Source organism: Oncorhynchus gorbuscha, linkage group LG13, assembly GCF_021184085.1.
Source record: "Oncorhynchus gorbuscha isolate QuinsamMale2020 ecotype Even-year linkage group LG13, OgorEven_v1.0, whole genome shotgun sequence".
Taxonomy (NCBI): domain Eukaryota; kingdom Metazoa; phylum Chordata; class Actinopteri; order Salmoniformes; family Salmonidae; genus Oncorhynchus; species Oncorhynchus gorbuscha.
The window spans coordinates 79,963,542-79,978,353 of NC_060185.1; the positions used below are offsets into that span (position 1 = coordinate 79,963,542).

Consider the following 14,812-nt stretch of genomic DNA (forward strand, 5'->3'; position numbering starts at 1 on the left):
AGAACAAAATGTCAAATTTCAACTTCTGGGTGGAATTCCCCATTTAACTCTCCTTATATCACCACTATGATCTTACATCATATCTGGATATGGGTAGTCATCTGCTTGATGTCAGCCCTTTCATTCTGTCAGTGCCTGTTGCTATTCATGTGGATGGGCTGTCTACTTTGGCTGCCTTGGATATTGTACGAACGCTTTAGGCCTGCTAACTCATGCTAGAGTCTGTCCCATTGAATAAAGCCTTGCTGTCAACAGGGAGAAAAAGCAAGCGAACGCTATCCCTCTGGATTTACATCTGCTTTGGGGAGCGTTCCTTTCTGCCGCGCCACACACAGGTAATCAAATGATATAAATATTATATTTAGAAAGCATTTTTGTGCTTTCGAAAGTTGCCTCAAACCAGGTTTTTTTTTAGATAAAAATGTGAACCGGCAAATTGAGAAAGGCCATGAGGATTAGATTTAAATGGAGGAATGACATCTTTATGTATGAGGCGCTTTAAAATGAACAGGCATATTCTTTGTTGCATATGGGTCCTCGCTCTTTGAATAGGCTTATCTGCATACCTTTTAAATCACTTTCTCATAGAATTGGTTTTGTTGTCTTTGCACCATGTGTATATTCTAAGTAGATGTTGTGTATCTAAAAGCCTACCATAGAAATGCTAAACAGATCCTTTAATGTTGTGATTGGGATTGTACTTATCTTACTCTATTGTTCACCTTAGAATAAAGTGATTTGTGAATCTAACTCCACGCCCCCATCTCCATTATCTTAAACCTTCCATTTAATTTATGTCTCACTGTCCACCAGCTTGATTTGAAATGACCTGGTTGTCTACCCTCTGTTTTGACTATATCATTCTTTCTCAAGGTTTTGGTTGACTATCCTCTCTTTTTTGACTAATTGATGTTCCCTAACCTTAAAGATGCTTCTCCTGATCTAAGAGGAGGGGCCAAAGATTTAGCTGGACTCGGTTCTATGTCCAAGACAAACCCTGTAGTATTCCACTGAACCAGGGTCTTTGGTGTTTAGTCTGCTGCTGTGCTATGGAGGATCAGTGGAAGGACAGGTTAGCTACAAACAGAGCTTTACAGCCACAGGTCAATTCCTCCTTGGGGACTTCAGACTGGGGGGATTGTGCGCCTCAGTGATGTGTTTGTGCACGTGCTTACCAATTTCAGAGGGAAGTGTAGGGTCAACACCACTTGGAAGGTAACCCCTAAGCCTGCTTTATGGCCACTTTCTGTTGGATTGCAACTCACATCAACAACATAATAGAGAGCTAAAGACCAGATCGTGATGTTATAGGCTTTAGGGCTTTGCTCAATTTCGTTTTCGATTTCAAGGTTGGTTCTGTTTGGGTGTGGCTTGCCCTGATTGGAATCATCCTAGTTGGTCAGGATGCGTTGCACCTTTCGCCTCGTTTGTCAGTTATTATTTTCACCTGTGCTGGCACAGATGATATGTAAGAGTGGCTGGCCCAGTGGGAATAAGAGATGTTGGAAGACCTTGACTCCTCCTCAATGAGTTTGTGAAAAACAAAGCCTTTTATCTTGCGTTATCTTTAGTTAGCGCCACTTACTATTTACTCCATTTAACAAGTTGGTGTGGGTTTTCATTTGCCTTTTCTTGGGCAAATTTAGTTGAACTCATGGTTGCTGTCTTTTAGGACCCAGTTTCTTGTTGCTAGTCAACTTTCAGTGGACACCCCCATGTGTGTCTGAGAACCTCTCCTAAAACCCCACCTGTTTCATTTTGGTTGTTGTTAGTGACTCTTTGTTAGTTCCCCCTTCTTTTTGGTTTCTTGTTGGGGAACGTATTAGTGATCATCAGGCACATAGCAGAAGAAAACTGACTGAAACAGGGAGGTACTACCTAGCCTTATAATAATAATAAATACTTTGTTTTTTCTGTTGCATGCACTTATGAACACAACCTTGACAACCTTTGCTGTCAACATTCTGTTGTTGTTGAAAAGTGGGCTTGTCGGGTGTACATTAATATTTTAAATTCTCTGTGATTTAGACGGTGATACAGGTATGTGACAGGGATGAAAGCAGCGAAGTACAGGACCTAAGAAGCCCTACCTGTCACGGGGGACTAGGTGGGTGAGGAAGGAATCAGGCGCAGAGAGTTCCACTGGGAAAAGGTGCACTTTAATGCGGCACAAAAATAACAAGCCCAAAACACAGGGCGCGGACAATAATGTGGCCCACCCAAAACACAGGGCGCGGACAATAATGTGGCCCACCCAAAACACAGGGCGCGGACAATAATGTGGCCCACCCAAAACACAGGGCGCGGACAATAATGTGGCCCACCCAAAACACAGGGCGCAGACAATAATGTGGCCCACCCAAAACACAGGGCGCGGACAATAATGTGGCCCACCCAAAACACAGGGCGCGGACAATAATGTGGCCCACCCAAAACACAGGGCGCGGACAATAATGTGGCCCACCCAAAACACAGGGCGCGGACAATAATGTGGCCCACCCACAACACAGGGCGCGGACAATAATGTGGCCCACCCAAAACACAGGGCGCGGACAATAATGTGGCCCACCCAAAACACAGGGCGCGGACAATAATGTGGCCCACCCACAACACAGGGCGCGGACAATAATGTGGACCACCCACAACACAGGGCGCGGACAATAATGTGGCCCACCCAAAACACAGGGTGCCAGGTCCAGAAACACGAACACCTTTACCTAACGATCCAAACATAACACAAATACAATCCCGCACAAAACAAGGGCGGGTACACGTGCTTTAAATAAGGAAGTCCATTAAGCACATACAACAGGCCACAGGTGAAACTAATAAGACAAAACAAACAGACAACGAAAAAGGGATCGGTGGCGGCTAGTAGGCCGGTGACGACGACCGCCGAGCACCGCCCGAACTGGCAGGGGAGCCAACTTCGGCGGAAGTCGTGACACTACCTGCTTGTTTGGTTATGTTAAGGTCGTATAGGTAAAAGGGACACGTTTGGTTATATTAACGTTACCGGGAAGTTAGAAGTAAAACTACATTTGTCTACTGTATGTGACAGGGATGAAAGCAGCTGCATTAAGATCAAGACCTTGTCTAGGTACATGCATGTTTGGCTATATTAGGGTTGCTGAGAGGTATGTGTTTGGTTATATTAAGGTTGCTGGGAGAGGATGTTCTATTGGGGTTGTATAAGTGAAAGGCCACAGCAGGAGTCATAGCTTTCGTAGCTAGCTCCAATAAGTAGAAGGCAGGGAATAGAATGATGTTAGAGGTTGTGCAGCATGAGATGGATTGGAATAACTCGGCGGGTATTATTTTACAGTAGCATCCATCTTGTGGGGTTTGTCTGTTGAAGCTGTCTATTTTCGCCCATGTAAGGTGTTCTTAAGTATACTGTACATACTTTAATCTGTAGGGTCTATGTTAGTGTTGAATTGGAGCACAGACCTTTTTTCCTATATTCATAAGAGTACACTATATCAAAACGTTATCAGTACTTTTTCTTCCGTTTACTGCCTAATCAATAAGACTGTGTTTTAATGGGTATTGACTGTTGGGGACTTCTCATGTAAAATTGTCTCTGTTATGACTATGAAAAACACTCACCATTGCTCACTTGTAGACCCACCAGAGTACATACACACAAACACACTAAGGCAAACAACAGAAGTGACAGCTCTTGTGCTCCAAATCTCCCAAAATAGGGGAGAATTCACAACTTGATTTGTGGCCGAGCAAGCTGTCCACAAGCCAATGGGGCAAGGATGTCACGCACCATTAATGTTCGCTTCTATTTGGTCAGAGCTGCGCTCTCCCCATCACGTTGTCTCTAGGTGGGTGACAGATGTATCCCCGGCCCCAGATGTCAGCACTCCCGTTAGGGGGGGCCATGGCAGCCAACCAAGCCTAGGTGTGTAGCTCCATGCTCAGGGAAAATTATGCTGTCAGAACAGTGTTTGATAAGTGCTGCTGCCAACAAACACTGTTCTTCTTCCCCCTATCTTCTTCCATTCTCCCTCCACCATCACTTCTTCTCCCTCCACCATCACTTCTCACCCCATTCCACAGCTTTTGTCTCAACACTGCTCCACTTCCCTCATTATCACTCGCTTCCATTCCTCCTCCATTGCAGGTTGTTACCATGGAGTGGTTGGCTACAAGGCATGATGGGAGGGAGGAGAGAGAGAAAGAGAAAAATAAAGAGAAATATACAATTGTGTCAAAACACACAAAGCCACCACGCCAGCTACCAGGAAAGCAACAGTGGCAGGTGTAGCAAGCCAGTTTTCCAGTCAATTTTCCAAATCTTTTCTGGCTTCTACTCTGTCTGCTGAATCATGGCACCCCAGGGAGAAGCACTTTAGCAGCCAGAAAAACTCTCAGTAATAGCAACTATAAAATAAGAGCTTTTTATTTCAAAGTGAAGAGAGAGGAAGAAAGAGAAAGAACAAAAGAGTGCAAAATCTTGTGATTGGGAAAATGTGAAGCTGGCAATAATAGCATTAGAATCAAATGCATTTTTAATAAGCTGGCTTCAGTGCAGAAGGAACAGGCAGATAATTGTCCCGCTCACAAAAAAGGATGAGTTTAATCGGGTGTGTTTTCTCCCCGCGAATAGATTTTAAAAAAATACAAGACCTTTATCTCTTTAGGAAGCGTCAGGGGCATATGACAAAATCCGCAAGGAAGATGAATGACTTAAACAGAATGGGGGGAAATTGATGGTTAGGACCCGTGAGTGATTTCTCATGTTGTGCTCCCACCCTTTGATCTCCCAGTTTACAAACCCGTTAAATGAATTCTGTTATCACTCCTTACTTTGTGTTTTTCTTCAGAAAAGTGCCTCGCGAGGCATTCCTATTCCGATTGGCGTTTGAGGGCTCAGCGTGGTGGCATCAAAAGAAACTAGTGGATAAACGAGAATGTAGAGAAAATTACTTACCTTACAAAAAATGCGTTTACACAGTCAACCAAATTATTTGTTTCACTAATTGGTCCTTTGGCCAATCAGATCAGCTCTGAAAAATATCTGATGTGAATAGATCGGATAGGTCAAAAGACCAATTAGTGGAAAAAAGATCAGAATTGGGCTGCTTGTGTAAACGCAGCAAAAGTGCTTTGGTGTTCTTTAAACGACTATATCCCCAGTTGGGTGTCTTACGCATAAATTAGATTTAACCCCCCAGGACACCCAGGATACTTTATGTGTCGCGTTTTATGCACCCTTTACCTCCCCTATGCTTTACAACTCGGTAAAATGTGGCAGGTATCAGTGGCGACCTGCCATTCAGAGCAGAACCCCACCTGTTTTGAGCCCCATCTGTTAAGCGTGAAACTAAAAATGTGTTGGCATTAATGTGTCAAATCAAATAACATTTTATTTGTCAGATACACATGGTTAGCAGATGTTCATGCGAGTGTAGCGAAATGCTTGCGCTTCTAGTTCCGACAATGCAGTAATAACCAACAAGTAATCTAGCTGATAATTCCAAAACTACTACCTTATAGACACAAGTGTAAGGGGATAAAGAATATGTACATAAAGATATATGAATGAGTGATGGTACAGAGCGGCATAGGCAAGATACAGTAGATGGTATTGAGTGCAGTATATACATATGAGATGAGTATGTAAACAAAGTGGCATAGTTAAAGTGGCTAGTGATACATGTATTACATAAAGATGCAGTAGATGATATAGAGTACAGTATATACATATACATATGAGATGAATAATGTAGGGTATGTAACATTATGTTAGGTAGCATTGTTTAAAGTGGCTAGTGATATATTTTACATAATTTCCCATCAATTCCCATTATTAAAGTGGCTGGAGTTGAGTCAGTGTGTTGGCTGCAGCCACTCAATGTTAGTGGTGGCTGTTTAACAGTCTGATGGCCTTGAGATAGAAGCTGTATTTCAGTCTCTCGGTCCCAGCTTTGATGCACCTGTACTGACCTCGCCTTCTGGATGATAGCGGGATGAACAGGCAGTGGCTCGGGTGGTTGTTGTCCTTGATGATCTTTATGGCCTTCCTGTAACATCGGGTGGTGGAGGTGTCCTGGAGGGCAGGTAGTTTGCCCCCGGTGATGCGTTGTGCAGACCTCACTACCCTTTGGAGAGCCTTACGGTTGTGGGCGGAGCAATTGCCGTACCAGGCGGTGATACAGCCCGACAGGATGCTCTCAATTGTGCATCGGATAGGGGGGTGTTCCCTCTGCTGTTTCCTGAAGTCCACAATCATCTCCTTAGTTTTGTTGATGTTGAGTGTGAGGTTATTTTCCTGACACCACACTCCGAGGGCCCTCATCTCCTCCCTGTAGGGCGTCTCGTCGTTGTTGGTAATCAAGCCTACCACTATTGTGTCGTCCGCAAACTTGATGATTGAGTTGGAGGCGTGCGTGGCCACGCAGTCATGGGTGAACAGGGAGTACAGGAGAGGGCTCAGAACGCACCCTTGTGGGGCCCCAGTGTTGAGGATCATCAGGGTGGAAATGTTGTTGCCTACCCTCACCACCTGGGGGCGGCCCGTCAGGAAGTCCAGTACCCAGTTGCACAGGGCGGGGTCAAGACCCAGGGTCTCGAGCTTGATGACGAGCTTGGAGGGCACTATGGTGTTAAATGCCGAGCTGTAGTCGATGAACAGCATTCTCACATAGGTATTCCTCTTGTCCAGATGGGTTAGGGCAGTGTGCAATGCGGTTGAAATTGCATCGTCTGTGGACCTATTTGGGCGGTAAGCAAATTGGAGTGGGTCTAGGGTGTCAGGTAGGGTGGAGGTGATATGGTCCTTGACTAGTCTCTCAAAGCACTTCATGATGACGGAAGTGAGTGCTACGGGGCGGTAGTCGTTTAGCTCAGTTACCTTAGCTTTCTTGGGAACAGGAACAATGGTGGCCCTCTTGAAGCATGTGGGAACAACAGACTGGGATAGGGATTGATTGAATATGTCCGTAAACACACCAGCCAGCTGGTCTGCGCATGCTCTGAGGGCGCGGCTGGGGATGCCGTCTGGGCCTGCAGCCTTGCGAGGGTTGACACGTTTAAATGTTTTCCTCACGTCGGCTGCAGTGAAGGAGAGTCCGCATGTTTTAGTTGCGGGCCGTGTCAGTGGCACTGTATTGTCCTCAAAGCAGGCAAAACAATTATTTAGTCTGCCTGGGAGCAAGACATCCTGGTCCATGACGGGGCTGGTTTTCTTTTTGTAATCCGTGATTGACTGTAGACCCTGCCACATACCTCTTTTGTCTGAGCCGTTGAATTGAGTGAGTGAATAGTTACACTGTTTGTATTCGGTCATGTTTCCGGTCACCTTGCCCTGATTAAAAGCAGTGGTTCGGGCTTTCAGTTTCACACGAATGCTGCCATCAATCCACGGTTTCTGGTTTGGGAATGTTTGAATCGTTGCTATGGGAACGACATCTTCAATGCACATTCTAATGAACTCGCTCACCGAATCAGCGTATTCGTCAATGTTGTCGTCTGACGCAATACGAAACATATCCCAGTCCACGTGAAGGAAGCAGTCTTGGAGTGTGTAATCAGATTGGTCGGACCAGCGTTGAACAGACCTCAGCGCGGGAGCTACTTGTTTTAGTTTCTGTCTGTAGGCAGGGAACAACAAAATGGAGTCGTGGTCAGCTTTTCCGAAAGGAGGGTGGAGCAGGGCCTTATATGCGTCACGGAAGTTAGAATAGCAGTGGTCCTTCTGTAGCTCAGTTGGTAGAGCATGGCGCTTGTAACGCCAGGGTAGTGGGTTCGATCCCCGGGACCACCCATACGTAGAATGTATGCACACATGACTGTAAGTCGCTTTGGATAAAAGCGTCTGCTAAATGGCATATATTATTATATATTATATTAATAGCAGTGATCCAAGGTTTTTACAGCCCTGGTTGCGCAATCGATATGCTGATAAAATTGAGGGAGTCTTGTTTTCAGATTAGCCTTGTTAAAATCCCCAGCTACAATGAATGCAGCCTCCGGATAAATATCAGTTTGTAAACAATGTTGAAATAAATGAGTTAATTGAGTCAATAAAGCAGCATACAAACATGGTCTCTTTTTTGCTTTCTTGAGTAAGGAAGTTCCAAAATGCAGGTGTTAAAGCCTTTATAACTTTCAGTGGTGATGGGGCAACCAGCAGAAAATACAGAGCGTGGGGGTTGGTAATGTTATCTCGTTGGCCGTGATTGGCTCAGTGTTCTGACAATCATGGGGACTCTACATCACCTCAAAATATACAGGGAGAGTCCGAAATTCAAGCCCCTTGGGTGCTGCCATAGATTTACATTAGAATTTCCCATCCAAGAAGGCTTACGGTCATTTGCCACAGATAAAATGATGTCAAATCACGTTATATCTACCATAGCTTTGATTGGGCTGATGTCAACATCATACCTTCAAAATCGTAGCTAGCAAGCTAGACAAGCAGTCATCGTTATGAATCAAGTCGACAATCTACTGGCAAATATTTTTCACGGATTTTCATATGAAGAGAAATAATAGATAAAACATATTGGTGTTCAATGGACATTGGACATAAAACATTACAAAACAAATTGGAAATCACAAATTCAACAATGAGTGGTTTGGAAGGAATCAAAGGCTAACTGCAAACATTGCAAAGCAATCATTAGCTTGCAATTCAGTTGAGAGGGTGTGTGGTCTGGGTTTAAGGGTCTCTTTTCCTAGCTTAAAAGGAAAAACATTCACATGCAATATCATGGGCCATAAAAGGTTGAATACACTGGCCATGCTGTCAATCCAGCATGACTTCTGCCGCATTCAAAACAGCTGGAAACTCAGAACTGGAAAATCTCAGACTTCAGTGAGTTCAGAACAAGTAGGTATTTTGAGAGAAAAAAAAACGAGCTCCGATTGGGAAAATACGTGTTGAAGTCGGGAACTCGGGCCTCTTTCTAGAGATCGACTCGAAGGTCACTGACGTCATGAATACACCTTGTTTTTTGTCCCCGAGTTTCCAGTTGTCTTGAAAGCACCATAAATCCAGAGAATGCCAAATGTTGATGACAACATTTTCCCACAAGGACCATCGCAGCAACTCCTGTTCAAGTTAGCACAGCACAACAAGGGGAGTCCAAAAATATGTTGTATGCTGCTGCATAAGTTATGTAATATGCCAGGGAGAGATGTATACTGTAGCTAAGAAAGTGTAAGTTGTGTTAGTAGACCATGTGCCTCACCCTAATAATTTGGTCCCTTTCCCACTCATAACTTAGCCTACTGTTCTGACTTGGTGGTGCACATGTAGCCTATAGCCTGTTTTAGAGAAATGTCACCACTGAATACTGTAAGAGCTTTCATTGCCTGCTTATATGCTCCCTTTATTTATCCTACGGTTCTGACTTGGTGTACAGGGAGAACACTAAGAATGGCCCATATACTGAATTCTGTTGCTGTAAATTTCAAAGTGAAAAAAAGTTGATTATGTCTGTCTTAGGTCCTTCATTAATGTCTTAATTGAAATTACAGATTGCCTCTTATCTGCCCATCATTCCCTTATGCCATAGTTTGTACATCTCAATTGTCAGTAGAAACCACATTTGTTGAAGCAAGTCAGCCATATCAGCTATGTTTTAAGAAAATGAGGCTGAAAGCACTGTTTCGCTCTCAGACAAGGCTCTGCTGATAGCCAGGTGTAGCAGTGGTAAGGATTCACTCCATTGTGCTAAAAAGAAAGCTCTGCTGTTGGGACAGCTTTATGTCGGCCCTAACAGTTTGTGGGCATCGTTTGTCACAGTTATAGTGCAATTCATGTATTGAATAGTGGCTTTGCTGGCATGTATCTAAAAAAAATGGGGGGTTTGCAAAAATAGCCACTGAGAATATATATGCTTGTATATGCTTGTCAGTTGATAATGTAAATCAAGGGTTATGGTTACAACAGTCTTTTCACTTTGACAGTTCACAAGTTGAGGACCAGACATGAAATGGGTTTAGAATATTTGAGGAGATAAGGGGAATGAGAACGGATTGGATGAAGCCAAGATCTGCAGATGAAGGATCTGGGGGGGGTGACTCTGTAGGGTTTGGCTTGGAGTCTCCCGTAGACATTATTGTCAGGCTGGGATAGTTAGATGGCTGTGGTGAAGGCAATCCACAAAAAGAGAACTCCAAGTTAGTCAGACCCTGGAGAGGAAGTTAGAGGTTCTGGACTGTAGTTGCTGAATGGTTGGCAATATAGTTGAGGTAGTACAGGCATACGGACAAGATGTCCACGGTGAACCAACCGTAGATCCCAGGAGACCTAGCAGAAGCGACGGTGGCAAGGGAAAAAATACTTCCTTGTAGGAAGGAAACCTGTTACCAGACACAGCATGTTGTGGGCTGTCCTGATGATGTCGGAGCAGATGTAGGAATGATAGGCTTGTGGAGACAAGTGGCTGAGAAGTTGTACGGTATAGTCTGGGATGCTGCATTGGGATGTCAGGCAGACAGGTCCTATGCGTATGGACCACTGGTGTGGTTCCGCCAAACTGATCGGTTTGATGGTGAAATCTATGTCGAGGATGGCGACATTTGACTCGCTAGGATGACAGGAAGGGTTGTAGATAGCACATGAGGAAGTAAACTCAGAACATTTCAGGAATATATTTTTTCGTCAAAAAAAAAACATTGACTCTACTGTGGAAGAGACTGCAATGGAGATAATCGGACCACAGCGTCTGGATGCAGGCAGACAGGATGTCGATTGTGATGGGCTGGCAGCAAGGGGTGGGGGGTGGGGGGGGCTTAGGTGTATTGGAGGACCTTGAGAAGGGAGGCATTCGGGTCAGAGGATGTACATGGAGACCCAGTAAGCAAACTGAGAAAGTTTGGATGGAGGATGTCCGCATGGAGAGGGATGAGCTGGCATGTATAATGAAGGCAGACATAATGACCAAGTCGTTGGAGAAAAAGGCATGTGATAGATGTATAAGGAGGGACTGGGGTTGGTAGGGGTTCTGTATAGGGGGCCAAGCACCTGAATCACGATTGAGTTACATTAGCCGGGTAAATGTGCAGCTCTAGGAACGAAGCGATTGGTTAACAGATTGCCAGGCTAAACGTCTTAGGAAACTCATGATACAGAGGGAGTCAGAATGGCCATTGTTAAGGTGTACCACAGAAAGTTGGTCAGAATGGATAAGTATGGACCATACGCATAGGAGCTTACCCCCCAGAGAGCCCACGTACAGACAGAACAGCTCTGCCTTATCATTACAATGGAACGGGATCCCTCATTCCCGGAGCTTCTTCTGTAGACTAAAAACAGTCCAGTCTGACAGCACTGGAGGCTCTGATTTGGATGACTCAGAAGTGGATGCGGGAGCAGAGGGGAGGGGTTCTGTAGAAGGGCAGGATGGTAGGGGTCGATCGTTCCCCGCATGCGGAGAAGGGAGGATGGTGAGCTCCGGCGGGCAGGCCGGTGGGCAAATCAGCCTGGAGGCTGGCCAAAGCATTTTGGTTCTTTGTGAGGCTCGGTGTTGGGGTACTGAGACAACGGACACAGCTGTCTAGTTAGAGGTGGTGTGTCCCCGATAATGGAGAGTCTGGAATTAGTCTGAAAACATCTCGGAATAGAAGGCAATGAGATCAATCTTCTAAGTAAGTTATCTAACTTGAGTAGACCTTACGATAAAGATCTTTCACGCACAGTGTCTTGCATGCAAAGCAAAAAAAAGAATGACGGTTTGGTGAGGTTTTAGTAGGATGGTAGTGGTGATTAAGGAGAGTGAGAACAGGTGTTGAGGCTGATTAGCATTTAGTACTTCCGGCACTGACAGAGATGGCCGCCTCGCTTTGCATTCTTAGGAAACTATGCAGGATTTTGTATTTAGTATTTTTTATGTATTATTTCTTACACTGTTACCCCATGAAATCTTAAATCTTATTACATACAGCTGGGATTAACTATTGGATATAAGAGAAATGTCAATTTACAAACATTATGACCAGGAATACGACTTTCCCGAAGCGGATCCTCTGTTTGGTCCACCACCCAGGACAATGGATCGGATCCCAGCAGGTGACCCAAAACAACGATGCCTCAGAAGGGACAGACAGAGCGATCTTCTGGTCACGCTCCGTAGACGGGCACATCGCCCACCACTCCCGAGTATACTACTCGCCAATGTCCAGTCTCTTGACAACAAGGTAGACGAAATCTGAGCAAGGGTTGCCTTCCAGAGAGACATCAGAGATTGTAACATTCTCTGTTTCACGGAAACATGGCTCACTCGGGATACGTTATCAGAGTCGGTACAGCCACCTGGTTTTGTCACGGATAGCGCCGAAAGAAACAAACATCTCTCTGGTAAGAAGAAGGGCGGGGGGTGTATGCCTTATGATTAACAATTTGTGGTGTGATCATAACAACATACAAGAGCTCAAGTCCTTTTGTTCACCTGACCTAGAATACATTACAATCAAATGCCGACCGCGTTATCTACCAAGATAATTCTCTTTGATTATAATCATAGTCGTGTAAACAAGGCTCCCTCAATTTTATCAGCATATCGAATGTGCGACCCGGGCTGGCAAAATTATGGATCATTGTTATTCTAACTTCCGCGACGCATACAAAGACCTCTCTCGCTCTCCTTTTGGCAAATCTGACCATTTTGTTGCTCCTAGCCTATAGACAGAAACTTAAACAGGAAACGCCCGTGCTCAGGTCTGTTCAATGCTGGTCTGACCAATCTGATTCCACGCTTCAAGATTGCTTCGATCACGTGGACTGGGAAAGGTTCTGGATAGTGTCGAACAACAACATTGATGTATACGCTGATTCGGTGAGTGAGTTTATTAGCAAGTGCATCGGTGATGTTGAACCCACGGCGACTATTAAAGCCTTCTCGAACCAGAAACCGTGGATTGATGGGAGCATTCGTGCAAAACTGAAAGCGCAAACCACTGCTTTTAATCAGGGCAAGGCGACCAGAAACATGAACGAATACAAACAGTGTAGCTATTCTCTCCGCAAGGCAATCAAACAAGCTAAGCGTCAGTATAGAGACAAAGTAGAGTTGCAATTCAACAGCTCAGACACGAGAGGTATGTGGCATGGTCTACAGTTCATCACGGACAACAAAAAGAAAACCAGCCCAGTCGCGGACCCTGATATCTTGCTCCCAGAAAAATGAAACAACTTCATTGTTCGCTTTGAGGACAATACAGTACCACCGACACGGCCCGCTACCTAAACTTGCGGACTCTCCTTCACCGCAGCCAACTTGAGTAAGACATTTAAACACTCACTTCTGTCATTATGAAGTGCTTCAAGAGACTAGCCAAGGATCATATCATACCTACCTGACACCCTAGACCCACTCCAATTTGCTTACCGCCCCAATAGGTCCACAAACGACGCAATCGCAATGACACTGTACACTGCCCTAACCCATCTGGAGAAGAGGCTACAGCTCAGCATTTAACACCATAGTACCCTCCAAACTTGTCATTAAGCTCGAGACCCTGGGTCTCGACACCGCCCTGTGCAACTGGGTCCTGGACTTTCTGACGGGACGCCCATGGTGGTGAGGGTAGGAAACAACATCTCCACCCCGCGGGACAGTAGTGGAGAAGGTGTAAAGTTACTCTGCTTACACATCACAGACAAACTGAAATTGTCCACACACACAGACAGCGTTGTGAAGAAGGCGCTACAGTGACTCTTCAACCTCAGGAATGCTGAAGAAATTTGTCTTGTCACCAAACACACTCACAAACTTTTACAGATGCACAATCGAGAGAATCCTGTCGGGCTGTATCACCACCTGGTACGGCAACTGTTCCGCCCACAACCGTAAGGCTCTCCAGAGGGTAGTGAGGTCTGCACAACCAGTCACCGGGGTCAAACTACCTTCCCTCCAGGACACCTACACCACCCGATGTCACAGGAAGGCCAAAAAGATCATCAAGGACAACAACCACCCGAGCCACTGTCTGTTCACCCCGTTAACATCCAGAAGGCGAGGTACGTACAGGTGCATCAAAGCTGGGACCGAGAGACTGAAAAACAGCTTCTATCTCAAGGCCATCAGACTGCTGAACAGCCATCACTAACATTGAGTGGCTGCTACCAACATACTGACTCAAATCTCTAGCAACTTTAATAATAAAAAATTGGATGTAATAAATGTATCACTAGTCACTTTAAACAATGCCACTTCATATAATGTTTACATACCCTACATTACTCATCTCGTATGTATATACTGTATTCTATACCATCTACTGCATCTTGCCTATGCCGTTCGGCCATCGCTCATCCATATATTTACATGTACTTATTCATCCCTTTACACTTGTGTGTAAAAGTAGTTGTTGTGAAATTGTTAGATTACTTCTTAGATATTACTGCAAGGTCGGAACTAGAAGCACAAGCATTAACATCTGCTAACCATGTGTATGTGACAAATAAAATAACATTTGATTTGATTTAGTAGCAGCTGGAGCTTGTTTGAGGAGCTACGTTCAAGGCAACTAGTTAAGTGTTGCAAATGGCACTGGAGGCTGATTTGCAATTGCTAGCAGCTGGTGCTTGTTGAGTTGCTAGGGCGCTGAGTTCAAGGCAACTAGTTAAGTGTTATACTACATGACCAAAAGTATGTGGACAGCTCCTCAGCTACTCAAACATCTCATTCCAAAATCCTGGACATTAATATGAAGTTGGTCTCTCCTTTTCTGCAATAATAGCCTCCACTTGTCTGGGAAGGCTTCCACTAGATGCTGGAACATTGCTGCGGGGACTTGCTTCCATTCAGCCAGAAGAGCGTTAGTGAAGTAGGGCACTGAAATTGGC

General features: G+C 44.9%; 1 protein-coding gene across 1 annotated transcript in view; it reads left to right on the forward strand.

Annotated features, from left to right (window-relative positions):
- The first annotated feature begins 143 nt into the window (after positions 1 to 143).
- glra4a (glycine receptor, alpha 4a) overlaps positions 144 to 14,812 on the forward strand; it is a 90,642-nt gene continuing 75,973 nt past the window's right edge. Inside the window, exon 1 of the mRNA XM_046296658.1 lies at positions 144 to 335. The gene's annotated coding sequence lies outside the window, so the exon portion shown is untranslated. The remainder of the gene's footprint in view (positions 336 to 14,812) is intronic.